A 15,990-nucleotide genomic window follows, 5' to 3' on the forward strand; every position below is an offset into this window, starting at 1 on the left:
AAACTCAGTGATGTCAACTATGTCATCGCCACACCAGATCGTAGAAAGAACAAGCAACTATATCACATCAACATGCTAAAGTTATATCACAGGCGGAATGAAAATAATCCAGTCTGCACTGTAGCTGTTCCACCCGAGTCTGCAAGTGAAGCTCTCCCATGCAGTATGAGCCTGAGTGATAGTTTGGGGAAGAATCCTGATATCATGAATGATCTCCAGACTAAGCTTTCTCATCTACCTCCCGAGGAAAGGCAGGAGTTTTCGGCATTACTGCAGGAGTACCCGCAAGTGTTCCGTGCCACTCCAGGATGAACCACTGTGTTGATGCATTATGTTGATGTTGGAGACGCAAAGCCAATTAAATTGCCTCCTTACCGTGTGAACCCAGTGAAAGTTCCTCTCATCCAGAAGGAGCTTGGCTACCTGTTGGACCACAAGATGATTGAGCCCTGTCAGAGCGAGTGGAGTTCTGTCACTCTAGTCCCTAAGCCAGGTGGGTCACAGCGGCTTTGCATCGACTACAGACGTGTTAATCAGATCACCAAAACAGACACTTACCCTCTCCCTCGCGTGGAAGATTGCATAGACAAGATCGGAAAGGCTAGGTACATAAGTAAGTTTGATTTGTTAAAGGGATACTGGCAAGTACCTATGACTGAACGTGCTAGGGAGATCTCATGTTTTGTAACACTAGGAAAGACTTTTGCATGTTCTGTAATGCCATATACAGATTGTTTTAGAGTAATAAGAAATTTCCTTTGTAAATTTCTTTTTTCTTTGTGGGGAGGTGTTACATAGCCTATGATTTCATCATCCTTTGTGTATTTTTAACGCACAGTATGCTGCATGTTTGATCACGAGCATGTTCTGCCTCAGTTCCCCCCTTCTACCGTTATAGTTGAGTAAGTCGTTCTTTCTGTTGTTCAGAGCGGGATTGTCAACTCTTTGTCCCCATGGCTTCATTTGCGCGTCCTTCTTACAAGTTGTATCAAGCTCTGCCGGCCCCTATATAATGAGCTCAGTCTCTGCATCATGGCCACTTAGATCTGCTCCTCATTTTGTTCACATCTCTGTCCTCCCCTGTACAGTTATTATTGAGTGCTCAGGAAGTCTCCAACCATCTAGCAGCTGTGTAATTTGAGTCTAAGTGTTGTTGCATTTTGTTCTTGTACTGTATAGCATGAGTTTAATTTGTAGGCCTAGTGGAGTTTTTTGTAATTTATGTAGGATTCATTTTGTCAGTCAGTTTTAATACTAGTTTGTATCTGTAATAATTTATCTTGCATTAACTGAGCATTACCCAGTGTATTTTCATTTTATCAGGGCTGACTTAGGTAAATTTACTCTTGCTAATTTCGTGTTAATAGAGGCTATTGCAGTTAACCATATATTTAACCTGTTTTTTGCCATTACATTATCCTTATGAGTCCTGAATGTTTTGTTGTTAGTTTGAGCATTAAACTTTAACTTGTAATTTTGCCTAACTCTTTTGTTTTGAACTTGGAACTTTACGGGACAGTAGTGATTTTTAGTATTCTCACTTAAAGTGTACATTATCTTTCTCTGTTCCATAACAATATATATATCTCTATATATATATATATATATATATATATATATATATATATATTTATATATATACCTAGGCTGCGTCCCCCAAGGAAAGAGAGGTAGCCGAGACAGGACGACACACTCCCCATTTACTCATCCATTCAAACACATTCATTCGCATCTTAGCCCCAAGGGGAGAACGGAGAGATCCTCACCGCACCACACCGCACAAGGGTCAACTGCGCAGTGCAATCAGTGACATCCACAGCAGGGCCCGACAGCAGAGCTGGTTTACCCCGGCCACACCATAACAGACCCATCACCTTACCCGCACCTGACCTGACTAGCTGATCAGACCAAATGCGGGAGAATATCCCCTCAGGGCTGCATCATCACTTATTCATTCACAATTTCTCTCCATTTATTTCTGTCACGCACAGCCACTCTTCCTTGCTCAACAGACATCCCTCTCGCATCCAGTGCTCTCTTCACACTGACCATCCATCCTATTCGTGGTCTTCCTCTCAGCCTTACACCTCTCACATCAGATCTAGTTATCTTTTTCACCAAACGCTCATTATCCATTCTCTCCATATGCCCAAACCATCGCAACACCCTCTGCTCAACTCTACCAGCCATCTCCCGAACAACTCCAGTTCTCCTTCGCACTTCATCATTTCGCACTCGATCCATGCGCGTCACTCCACACATACTCCTCAGACACCTCATCTCCATTACATTCAAACTTTTCCTCTCTGCTACATCCATATTCCATTTTTCAGCCCCATATAACGCAGTCGGTACCACAACACCCTTATACAACCTTCTCTTTACATCCATTCTAAGCAAACGACATCTAAACACTTTTTTCATTCCTCCCAGCACCTTTCCTACTTCATTTATTCTAAACTTCACTTCTGCATCTATTCTTCCATCCACAGCAACATGTGACCCTACTGTAGATATTTAAAACACTCTACCTCCTCAAGCAACTCACCATTCAAAGCTATATTCATCCCCCTACCATCTACCAACCTCGTACACTTCATCACTTTACTCTTATTCTCATTTACTTTCAATTTCCTCCTTTCACACACCCTTCCAAACTCCTCTACCAACTGTCTCAATCTCTCCTCTGAATCAGCCACCAGTGCAGTATCATCTGCAAACAGCAGCTGCTTCAGATTCCACTCTCCACCATCAACATTCACCAGACTCAGACCTCCACCTAAAACTCTTGCATTCACCTCCCTTACAACACCATCCATGTAAATATTAAACAACCAAGGCGACATCACACATCACTGTCGCAGCCCCACTCTCACAGGAAACCAGTCACTCACAGCATTTCCCACTCTTACACAGGCTTTACTATTTACATAAAAACATTTCACCCCTTTTAGTAACCTACCATCAAGTCCATTCAATCTTAAAACAGTCCACAAAGCCTCCCTATCAATTCTATCATACGCTTTCTCTAAATCCATGAATGCCCAAAACACATCCTTGCCTTTCGCTAAATACTTTTCACACACTTGTCTCACAGCAAACACCTGATCCACGCATCCCCTCCCTCTCCTAAAGCCACACTGCTCTTCACCAATCACTCCCTCTGTACCCTCTCTAACTCTCATAATTAACACTCTACCGTACACCTTACCTAGAACACTCAACAGACTTATACCCCTGAAGCTAGTACATTCATACTTATCACCCTTGCCTTCATACAACGGGATCAAACAAGCACTTGCCCAGTCAATTGGCACCATACTTTTCACAAAGCACACATTCAACAATCTTACTAACCAGTCAACAATGGTCACTCCACCACCTTTCAGGCATTCCACAGCACACCCATCCATACCTGCAGCTTTCCCTGTTTTCATCTCCTTTGAGTTATGTTGAGAGTGTTTACTGCATTAATTATATATATATATATATATATATATATATATATATATATATATACACACACACACACACACACACACACATATATATATATATATATATATATATATATATATATATATATATATATATATATATAATAACAGAACAGAAGAAGGAAAAAAAATGAAGATAAAAAAATGATCTATACACCAGATTACTAGCGTTCTCCGTTCATAAAATATCTGTAACAGTTAGACTTGAACAGCTGTGGGTTAAAATACGGAGGGAAACAACTCTGGGAAAGCGAGTTCGAGAGAGATGCAGTTCGAGGAATGAAAGAATTATGATAGGTAGAAGTTCTGCAATATGGCTGAGTGACATTCCAATCATGAGCGCTACCAGATGCCCGTGTAGCACGAGGGAAGGCATGGAGAGGTGGCATTATGGACACAACTTCGTCTGAGCATTTGCCATAAAAATATCTGTAAAATAATGCAAGGGAGGCAACATTCCTTCTTATTTGCAGAGGAGGTAGTTTATTTGTAATGGCAGAGATGTTACTAATTCTAACAGCTTTGTTCTGAATTTGTCTATTTGTTTTAATGCAACCTCTCCACATCCGTTCCACATGGGTGAGCAATATTCAAGCTGAGAGCGCACATGACTCTGATAAATTATAGGTAACTGCTCATCAACGAAGAAGTTACGGACTCTGTACAATAATCCAAGTTTTTTTGAGGCAGTTTTAGCAAGTGATCTAACATGAGAGGTCCAGCTGAGGGCATTGTTAAATGAGACGCAAAGAATATCAATACTTTTGGAGATGAGACTATTAGTAGCACTGAAGATAATGTACGAATCTGGCAATATCTGTTTATTAGTGAATTGTATATATTTAGTTTTACTAGCATTAAATGAGACAAGGTTTTGTCCCCATTCACTGATCGTAGATAGGTCTTGATTTATGGAGATGGCTGTACTGAGATGAGAGATAGAGATATTAGACTTTGTAAATGGGTGTCTGAGTGTGAATGAACTATGTAGTGTTGAATCATCTGCATATGAGTGGATGGGATTGTGGGTGACAGATAAGAGATCATTAATATGAACCAGGAATAGGGTTGGCGCCAGTACTGACCCCTGCGGCACGCCGGCGTTAAATGAGTGAAAATTGGAATATACATCATCTACTTTTACTCTTATTTTCCTGTCACTAAGATATGAAGATATCAAAGGAACAAAAGACGTTAGTTCATAGAAAGGGAGTTTGGACAGCAGGGAACGGTGGCTTACTCTGTCGAAAGCTTTAGAAATATCAAGAGCTACTGCATGAGTTTCTCCATGAGATCAATTGATTGATGGATAATATGAGTCAGGAGATTGAGTATGTCAATGGTGGATCTTTCGTGGCGAAAACCATATTGTCTATCACTAATTAAGTTGTTGGATTCAACATGTTTAACAATGTGCTTATTAATTAAAGTTTGAAATACCTTGCCAAGAGAAGATGTGACAGCTATTGGTCTGTAATCAGAGGGGTCAGAGGAACTTCCGTTCTTCGGAATTGGGTGGATATTGGCTTCTTTCCATGAATTTGGGAATAAAGAAGTACGTATGCATAGTCTGAATAATTAAGCTAGAACAGAGGCAAGTTCAGGGGAACACTTTTTCAAAACAATTGGCGGAATTCCATCTGGGCCTGGAGCTTTGTTGGCAGGTAAAATGTCTAGGATGGATTTTACATATCTTGTCTGTATTTTAAGTGGGGCAATTTCGGGAGAGGCAAGTTCTAGTACTGGGCCGTTCTGGCTGGTATCGTCTATGGTAGAGTTTCTGGCAAATGTACTGGCAAAAATATCTGCTTTCCCACGCGGGTCATTTGTAATGTTGCCATCTGAAGATTTTAGTGGGGGAATGGAAGATGACTTGTTTAAGTTATTATTGAAAGAATTAAGAGATGACCAGAATATTCTATTGTCATTTGGGTTGTTAAGTAGTTTTGATGCTTGCTTTTGAAGAAAGTTTGATTTAGCTAGATTTATTATAGCTTTTGCATGATTTTTAGATATTTTAAATTGAAGGAGTGATTCAGATGTTTTTGATTTTAAGTAAGAGTTATATGGTAATGACTTATGGGTTGTTGCTCCGGCACAGTTGCCATCAAACCATTTTGGAGAGTTCGATCTTTTAGTGAACTGTTGACGTGGTATGAATAAATCCATACCAGCTAGTATTAAGTCGCAAATGTGAGACTGGGTAGAATTGGGATCACTAGAGAAGAAAGACTGCCATGGAATGTCAGCAAGATAATTTCTAAATCCATCCCAGTTTGCCCTATCAAAGTGCCATCGGGTCACCCTGACAGGTTCAGAACAGGGAGGTGTGCGGGGGTTAACTAATGAGGCTTTGATGAGATTGTGGTCAGATGATCCAAGTGGTGACAGTACCTCTATCCTGTATTGATCTGGATTCTTTGTCAAGAATAAGTCCAAGAGATGGGAATTATGGTCAGGATTATCAGGTATTCTGGTTGATTGCTTTACCAGCTGGGTGAGATTAAATAATTCTGCAAACAGCTCACACTCTAGACCAGCGTCGTCAGTCCTGGCAGAATGCAATAACCATTCAACATTATGTATGTTAAAATCACCCAATATGGTAATATCAATGCTAAGGGAAAGGTTAAAGTTACTCAACAGTGTGTATATGGAATCATATATATATATATATATATATATATATATATATATATATATATATATATATATATATATATATATATATATAATCAACATACTGGGGTTAAAACGAGAGGAGCGAGCGCTTTCAGCCATTGTTATTATAATTAATGTAGTGTTATGTATTATGATTAATGTAGTGTAAAGGTCATTAATTAACGGTGTTGAATAGTAATTTTTTTTAGTACAAAGATATCATCTCCCTTGGTGTTAAGTGCAGTGTAGGATATTATAATGTGTTTTCTGCACGACAATATCATGACTTCAGGCAAAGTAGCTGCAGTTAAGAAAACACTTCAGAATAGTGATGCAACATAACCTTGAAATGCTCCCGGTAAGATGTTTTAAAGCGAAGAATGAATCATGCGGCCTCGTGCAGGAACATCTTGCAACACTGGTACAGATGATTGTTCAGTAACTTTCCATCGTTGTTTAGGGAAAAATTCGGCTGGGTTAGGGAGCCCTTTGCCGCCATTTCCAGCTATTCAAATCTGACATTAGATGATGAGGAGGAAATGAGTGGTCAGACCTCGAAAATGAATGACGTGAGTATGCCTCCGGAATTTTTGGATATACAACCAGAAACAGCATCCACGAATCTATTCAAGACCACTATCGAATCTTCTACAGTTCTCGACGACATATCGTTGTAAACAGAGGTTTTCAGCTCTGACAAATATCAAAGCCCATAAAAGAGAAAGGCTTATTTGAGCTAATGAGGAGATGAGTGTTTGTCAAAATTTATACTAAATATAATTATTACCATACAAGAACAAGCTCACACCTCTCACTGAATTTGTGTATTTTGTGAATGAATCATGTTTTTATGTAGCTGCATCGTTTTATACTTTTCGATGTCAGGATCATATTATAATGTACTTGTGTTCTTTGTTATGAATAAAGCACTGGTGTGAGTGTTTTTTGAGTATATCTTAGCAATCATAAATTCGGTGTGGCACCAGTAAATTTCACTCCAATAGTGCAGCACTGAGAGTAAAGCCTTGGAACTACTTTTCAGATATATTCTGGATATCTAAAGGTAGAGTACCGACTAATTGTTTTTTCACATAAGTATAAAGCATATGATTACACAAATTTAAGTACTGAGACAGGATTAACTTTTGAAGCCTTGCTGAATATCACAAAGCAGTCTGTAGGTTCATAAATGAGTTATAATCATAATTTTCTCTATTCATATAATGAAGTATTTTGCCCATACTTATCGTGAGACCAACTAATCTGCATAGCTATAACGAGGTAGGGTTGATGCTGACTTTCTCCCACCGAGAACCGGGAGCATTTTTTTTTTTTTTTAACTGGTGTACTTGGTCATCCAGTCTCGTTGGCAACGTCGAATCGAGTGCCTCTAGAAAAAAAACTCGGCAACATCACACCTTTGTCATCCCCCGAAACAAAATAAGGTGTTATGGTAGGTTAACGTCAGGTTAGGCCTGAGATAGTTAGGTATAAGCTGTTTAATGTCAAAACATGGCTTTTCTGGTGATTTTTTTGTTTAATTAGCCGAATTGTCTCATCTATTCCCCAGAGAAGGCGTGACGTTACCGAATAATTTTTGCCGAACTGGCTCCGACGTTGCCAATAGGACTGGATGACTGAGTGTCCCCGAAAAAAAAAAAAAAAAAAATCGGACCGGGTCGGATCCTGCACTGGAACTCACACGAACTGATATGTGCATAAGTACTAAAATGCCTATTTAGCACGGGGAAAATAGCAAAGAAGGAGATGGGTGAAACGGTAAAAAGCAGAATCATTTCACCCAATCTCAACCAAACAAAATTGTTTGGAATTAACTGGAAACGATTACTAGAGCTGTCCCTACCATAAGAGAGCTCATGGTGACACTGTTAACACCCGCCTTCTCTCAGCTGAATAAAATCGTCTGGTGTTAGGCGGAATTTGATAGTAAAGAAGACACGGCCATGAGAGGGCTAATGATGGGAAAGTAAGAGCTTGAGGGAAGAGCTAGTGGGTGGGGGAGATAAAACAGAAGAGACAAATGGCCCGGCACTGATCAGGTGAATGGGGGGGAGATGAGGGAAATCACTGGTAAGGAGGGGGAAACGGTCAGGAAATGAAAGTATTGAAATACAAAGGAAAAAATTATGAAAAAAAATGGAGAGAGAGAGAGAGAGAGAGAGAGAGAGAGAGAGAGAGAGAGAGAGAGAGTGATTATAGGCAATTCTAGGAGGTAGAGCAAAAGTGGTTACAGAAGTGGTCTGCTGTCTTAACGCAAATTGAATCTCAGCATGGGGTAGTGATCACTTTGATTTTATATTTAATTTAGATGGACTTTACTGACCTCGGGCTAAATTCACTGGCATGGTAAAGAAAATATTGATACTCTTACACCAGATCTGAATGAGAACTAACTTATGCAGTATGGGCGATGGGAATCAGCGCCAAAGTGGAATCAGGTAAAGTTGTCTGGTACACTGAAGAACTGTCGGATCCCAGGGAATCGACTGTCAAGAGTACAATATGCTTGGAGTCAGGCACACTGATATAAAACTAACGTTTTTTTTTTTTTTTTTTACTACATGTACCTTGTATATCATGTATGTTTTCCAGTTTGTCAAAGGGATATTTGTTTCATGCTTTTATATCGGTAATTTTATCCTAATCAGAAAACACGTGTAATTCATGTTTTATGCAGTATTAGAGTCTGTGAGGACTGTATTTACAGACACAGTGAATAATAATGACCTACGTGCCATTTTCCCAGGGTATCTGGCATTCACATTATTCTTTATCCCTTAGTGCAATAACCCACTTACAGAAAATCTTATTCGTCTTGGTTCATACTTGCACAGTAACGCAGCCTCTCAGTATCCTTAATTTGTGTGTGTGAGTTGAAATTATCATAAAATGATAAAATAGAGCTCCTATAGTAACTGGGATAGGGGTGGGATAAGTACAGAAACACTACAAGATGAAGGGCCATATGACTTTTCACTGTAGTAAAGCATCAATGGGGCTTTGCTGGTGAAGCATCTCGCGTGTGAAAACCTCTGGGCGTGACTGACTGAACACGCCGATCCAAACATGTTCCTGCAACAGAAAAAAATAAAAAAAAATAAAAGGTGAAAGGAGAAACGGGCAGAGCAAAGAGAACGTTTTCTTGTCTTACCTCATTCTTCCATCAGCCCGCCCTGTGTTTCTCATCTTCTCTCCTCTCCTCACCACATCCACACAGCAAAGAACTGTATCTAATTACAGTAATTACTTTTTTTTTTTGGTTACTGATAAGGGATCATGAATGCCATAGCCAGTTTTATATATTACAGATAATTATAGCTTTATGTTTTAAACACTACTGATATGTTTGGTTCTGAATCTGTTTAACAAGAGGATTCCCAAACGAATAATTCTGCTATCAGCTTTTCACTAAAACCCAGATATGCCTGGTGAAGCTGGTTAGGTAGTACGGTTAATTTCTAACTCATACTGCTTGCACTGAAACTGAGAAAGGTAATCATTACTCGTACCTACGTTAACGAAATTGGCCGCAGGTTTTGAGGGTAGGTATTCACCCATGCCTATTTTTCTGTTTGTCTGTCTGTGGACAAGACATCTCGAAAAGTTGTATACACATTTTAACGAAATCCGGTGGATATGAGGGCAGTGGGTAGAGGAAGATTTGAACAGACTTTGAGGGATTTCCAGATCCGGATGTAAGAATAAATAAAGCTGATGTGCATGTTCATCCTGTGCATCCAGAGAAAACATAAATACTGCATATCCAATCCTGCGATATGAATGCCGATTTGAAAAAAATAAAAATATTGTTACTGAGTCACACAACAAGCAGGTAACCTGATGTAAAAGTCATATGAGCGCATTCATGGCATATGTGACGGGGTGGTATCCCAGAATATGCTCAGTGAGTATTAGTAGTAGTAGTGATGGTGGTGGTGGTGGTGGCAGTAGTGGTAGTAGTAGTAGTTGTTGTTGTAGTAGAAGTAGTAGTAGTACTAGTAGTAGTAGTAGTAGTTGTTGTTGTTGTTGTTGTTATTGCAATAGTAATTAATGGATGGGAGCCCATTCTACAACTCGTGCTAATATATCAAAACGAGATCTACCCTCCTTCCCTTATTTTGTATCTTTTATAAGTTTTGGAGAGGGGCTGATGTCTCAAATATAATGATGGAAAATGATATATAGTGGAATACGAACCAGACGAACTGGCCCAAGAAGTTGCACTGAAATCCTTACGCTCATTTTCATCTTTTTTTTTTTTAATTAATTTTTGGAAGGAGGCTGACCCCTCCAGGAATCATTGAAGGCGTCACACTCCACAAATATCTCATTCCGTATGAGATTCCATTGTGGCACATGACCTATGATATTTAGGCCATATCTGCCCTCCATTCACTATTTCTATGAATTTTTATTTGGGTGAGGAGGAGAGAGCCCATAAAACTCATGGGTAAAAAATTGTATATAGTGGAAGACCTTTTGGGTAACCAGGCGAACTCACTTGGGAATTTACATTCAAATCACTCAAATTGTCTAGAAGAGGTTAAGGCACACACACACACACACAACACACACACACACACACACACACACACACACACACACACACACACACACACACACACACACACACACACACACACACACACACAGAGTCAAGCTGAATTTTGGCAACAGTAAAAAGCGAGTTGCCAAAAATTGTACCATCCTACTTCGCGTTATTGACTTTAAAAATATTGGCGTCGGCGGAGATGTGCGCTTTCTGAATTTCTGTAACTGGATAGACCACTGACTATTTGAAAACGTAAAATTATTCGCTGGGAGGAATGAGGAATTACATCAGCAAACCATAGACTTTATTGTCGTTGCCTGAGTTATGCCATTTTTGAGTGCTCTCTAATTTAGATTTCATCTCTACATAGCATTCCTTTTCCCCCAGCAATAAAACTGACCATCTTTGAGAAGGTGAGAGAGGTAACAAGACTGAGAAACTCTGATGAAGAAATCAGATTAAAAATGAAAAAAAGAAAAGAGGAGGAGGGGGCACATTGGACTCCAAAATAACATTAACATAAATGCAGATAACGCTTTAGAGATAAAAGGGAAAAGACACAGGAATAAGAGAGCTGGGAGAACTGGGGGCACAGATAAAGGAAGGAAGAGATTTAATGGGTGTGGAACACGCTGAAAGATATAAAGTATGTAATAATATATATATATATATATATATATATATATATGTGTGTGTGTGTGTGTGTGTGTGTGTGTGTGTGTGTGTGTGGAGAGAGAGAGAGGGGGGGGGAGAGTTTTGAACGGAAGGAAAACAATGGTGATGGCGTGGTGAAAGGACAGGGAGAAAAAGTTTGGTGGCTGCAGGCAATTTGATGGTCCAGACAGTATTCAGACCTACTCCACGTCTTTTTCTTTTTTTCGCCCTCATTTGGGATTAAAGTAGGCCGCAGGCAGTAATGCTTTAGCTTGGGTATCTAGCCACATCGAAAAAAACACGTCAGCGTTATTTAGCCTATAATATCCCACGTTCTAATTACCTCCGCCAAGGAGGTTATGTTTTCACCCCTGTCCGTTTGTTTGTTGGTTGGTTGGTTGGTTTGTGAGCAAGATTACACGAAACTACTGAACGGATTTCCACGAAACTTGGTAGAAGAATGGACCTTGGCCCAGAAGAGACTCCATTAAATTTTGGTGAGGATCCGGATAAAGGTGCGGATCCAGGATTTTTTTTTTTTTTTCTCACTTTCTTTAACATCGTGAGATAGGGCGTTTTTCGACATTTTCGTAAATTTTTCACTGAATATTGCATGGATCTGGATGAAAAAAAAATCAAGCATATTTAGGATGTTGGTATCTACGAATGTGTTACAACTTATAGGATTATGAGTTTGATATTGGAATAGACTTGACTGAATTAAAAGGAGCTGCATGTTGGGCCTTGGCGGAGGTATGCGCTCTAATGAGTGCCATTCTAGTTAATTTACGTATTCTATGTATTGCCTTAAAATTTTTATACAGAAGGTGGACGGAGGAAGAAAAAAAAAAAAAAAACAATCCATACACCAGATTACAGGCTACATCTATTCATAAAAAAATTCTGTAACAATAGGATTTTGAACAGCCTAGGCTGATTATGGGAGGAAACCACTCTGGAGATGCGGTTCGGGGAACTTAGAATTCTGATAGGCAAAGTGTCTGCAGTATGGTAGTGTTGCAGCCCAGGCATGAGCCCTACCAGATACCCGAGTAGCGCGGGGGAAGGCGTGGAGAGGTGGCACAATGGATGCAACTTCGTCTGAATATTTGCCGTAAGAGTATCTATTGTTCTTAGGAAAGTTATATCATTTATGGCTTAACCAAACCTTGCCTCCGATGATGAATGACAGCTCGTTTATTACATTCAGGCCAGTGTTTGACAGTTCTACGGTACTCAACACTGACACCTCTCATCATCCATGGAATAATTTAATTAGTGAGTACTCGGATCTGATTGTGGGATTCAGAAGCCTCCCAGGACCTATCCAACTTATCATTACTAACCCCTTACGAAGAAAATATTATACTTGCCACAGGGTTTAATGGATCATTAGAATATTAAATAAGGTGTCCGTAAATAATTTAATTAAATTCCATGTAAAAATACAAGAAAATATTTGATAAAATGTAGTAAGATACAGATTGACTCCATAACTATATGTAATTTACTGGTGTGTGTGTGTGTGTGTGTGTGTGTGTGTGTGTGTGTGTGTGTGTGTGTGTGTGTGTGTGTGTGTGTGTGTGTGTGTGTGTGTGTGTAAGTTGTAGAGGGTGAAGGACGTTTCAAAAAAAGGTTGCAATATTGGGTACGGACTGTTATACTTCGTTGGAGAGAGAGAGAGAGAGAGAGAGAGAGAGAGAGAGAGAGAAAGTTAACTAAAAAAAAAAAAAAGGAGGCGGAAAGGAAAAAAAAAAAAAGGAGGCGGAAAGGAAAAAAAAAAAAGAACGATGAGAGAGAAGGACTTAGTGGAACTGGGATGAGGAGTTCGAGAGGATAGCAAAATTTTCTGAAGATAGGAAACCAGGAAGTGAAATTTCAGCACTGAGTTTGAGAGGTAAGGGATGAAAGGAAGGAAGGAAGGAGTAAAGGGTGGAGGACAGAGACCAAAGAGGAAACTAATATTTGTTAAGATTAATGATAACAGCAAGTGGGTTGGCGGAGGGTTAGTGTCCCTCCCCGGAAAACAACTAAAAATACGAACAAGAAGCCTCGGACCAGGGCTGACCAAAAGATGACGACTAAGGACTGAACAAAGGACATGATACGGATGGCGACGTGGAATGTAAGGGGTACAAATGATAAGGTGAAAGAGAGAGAGAGATTATCCAGGTGCTTGTGGGTGCGAAAGTGGATGTTTGTGGTTTAACTGAAACTAAATGGAGAGGTGAGAGTGCGAGAGAATGGGAGTATGGATGGGGTATAAGTGCAGGAGTAGGTGAGAATGAGAGGGCAAAAGAAGGAGTGTGTATTGTTGTGAGTAACAGATGGAAGGAGATTATGAGAGAGTATGGATCAGTTGGCTCAAGGATTGTATGAGTTAGACTGAAAGTTGGACTACAAATGTGGGCGATTGTGTGCGTGTATGCACCAACGCAAGACCGTGCAAGAAGAGTGAGAGAAGAGTTCTGGACAAATGTGGAAGTGTGAATGGAAAAGTTTGAAAGGAATGAGAGAGTGTTTTTGATTGGTGATATGAGTGATAAAGTAGGGAATGTGAAGATGGATGGAGTAGTTGGTGAGTGGAGTGTGCCTGCTGAGATGGATGAGAATGGCAGTGCTTTAATGGACATTTGTGCCGGGAAGGGGTTGGTGATAGCCAATACCCTCTTCAGGCACAAAATGATCCACAGGTATACATAGCAAGTGATGAGAAGGGTGGATGGTGAACTGAGTGAAAGGAAGACAATGATTGATTTTTTGTGTGTGTGTGGATGAAAGGATGCGAAGATCTGTAATGGATGCAAGAGCATATAGAGGTTGGGGGAGTGGACTTTCTGACCACCACTTGGTGGAGGTCAGAATCAAGGTTCAAGTAAAATGGAGAAATAGAAGAGGGGAAGGACGGGAGGAAAGAGTAGATGCAAGGAGAGTGGAAAGGTTCCAAGAGGATGAGAAAAAGGCAGAATAAAAGAGAGAAATGGAGGAACGATTGCGTAAATATGAACTGGAGCAGATGGGGGACGTGGAAGGTGTGTGCAAGATATTCACAGAAGAAATATGTGCAGCATGTGAGGTGGTGTGTGGGGTGAGGAGAAGACGAAATGGGGTGCAAGGAACAGCATGGTGGAATGAAGAGGTGAGACAGGCTGTGGCACAAAAGGAAAAAAGCATATAATGAATGGATGAGAAATAGGGGCGTGGAAGACGTTGAGAGACGGAAGAGATAATTATATGTAGAAAGGAAGAGAAAGGTGAAAAGATTAGTAAGAGAAAGTAAGAAGAGAGTGGATGAGGAATTTGGAAGTAATTTGAGTGTCAAGTGGAGGGAATGTAAGAAAATGTTCTGGAAAGAGGTAAAGAGAGTCGGACAGGGTGGCAATGAAGTTAGTAGGGGAGTGAAAGATAAAAATGGTAGACAACTAGTTGAGAAGGGAGAAAAAGTGAGCAGATGGAGAGAACACTTTAATGAATTGTTGAACATTGTCATAGGGGAATGTGAATTTAAGAATAGAAATGGTGATATTAATAGAAAGTAAACACAAAGAATTGACTTTTGAAATCAAGTAGTAAGTTTTACTTTATTCTGGCTTATTTTGCCAATTCTCTAAGGATGAGAATTTTATAAACTTTCTCAACAGTACACAGTGGAGACTATCTACTCACGAATGCTGTATCATTAGTACTGTTAGCCTCTGAGAAAGTGTGATCTTTAACCCCTGACAATCAATAACTAATAATAATGATGGACAGGTCCTTGCTGGTGCCTAATTCCTGGCTGGCACAACGGATAGTTTTAATACAAAAGAACTGGCCTAAATACCAGTTGTGATTAATATAAGAAGTTTGTGCTAACTGGGAGTAGCAGACTAAATTATGCTCGGTATGGAGAAATCAAACACCATTAATACATTTAAATGAGCTCAAAGAAAAGAACTGAAAATTTATTGATTACAATAAAATAAATTTACGTTACATGAATCTCAAAAATGAATTCAAGAGGGGAATTCACTGTCACAGGGGGACTAGTGAATTCAAATTACAAAGAAAATACACTCACTCACTCATTCAAAGAGCTAATCACACTTAAGCCTAGGAAAACGAACGGAAATACTGGTCAGTGGAGGAAATGGAGCTGCAGCTACGAAAGGCTGGGCATCTGTCTGTTGCACACCAGGCGCTGCTATTCGCTGCTAAGCCCAATACTCCAATTACTGTCTGGGTAGAGAGATCCAGGAAATCACTGTACAACGGAGATGCTGGTCTCTGCGCTGGGCACAACAACTCTACTCCTGAGGCGGTCCGAAGCAGACTGACTGAAGTAAGGAAGCTGAGGCACAACGCACGAGAGTTGATCGTGACTCAGCTTAATGGTCGGAGGAGGAATGCATGGGAACGACAATTACACAAAAATTTTCTCTCAGTGAAACGCTCTGTCTATACAGAAGGACAGTCACTTATGAAACAATGACAAGGGTTATGAAACTCATTACGATCTGAGTACAAAAGTGAGGCAGTTAACGATCTGAGTGAAAGTTTATGCATTTCGATGAAATTCAGAAGTTCCCTTATATGATACTAATACAATGTCGTGAATTAATTTGT

The sequence above is a fragment of the Coenobita brevimanus genome, chromosome 23 (assembly GCF_032717465.1).
Source record: "Coenobita brevimanus isolate Jiangsu-jjx chromosome 23, ASM3271746v2, whole genome shotgun sequence".
Lineage (NCBI taxonomy): Eukaryota > Metazoa > Arthropoda > Malacostraca > Decapoda > Coenobitidae > Coenobita > Coenobita brevimanus.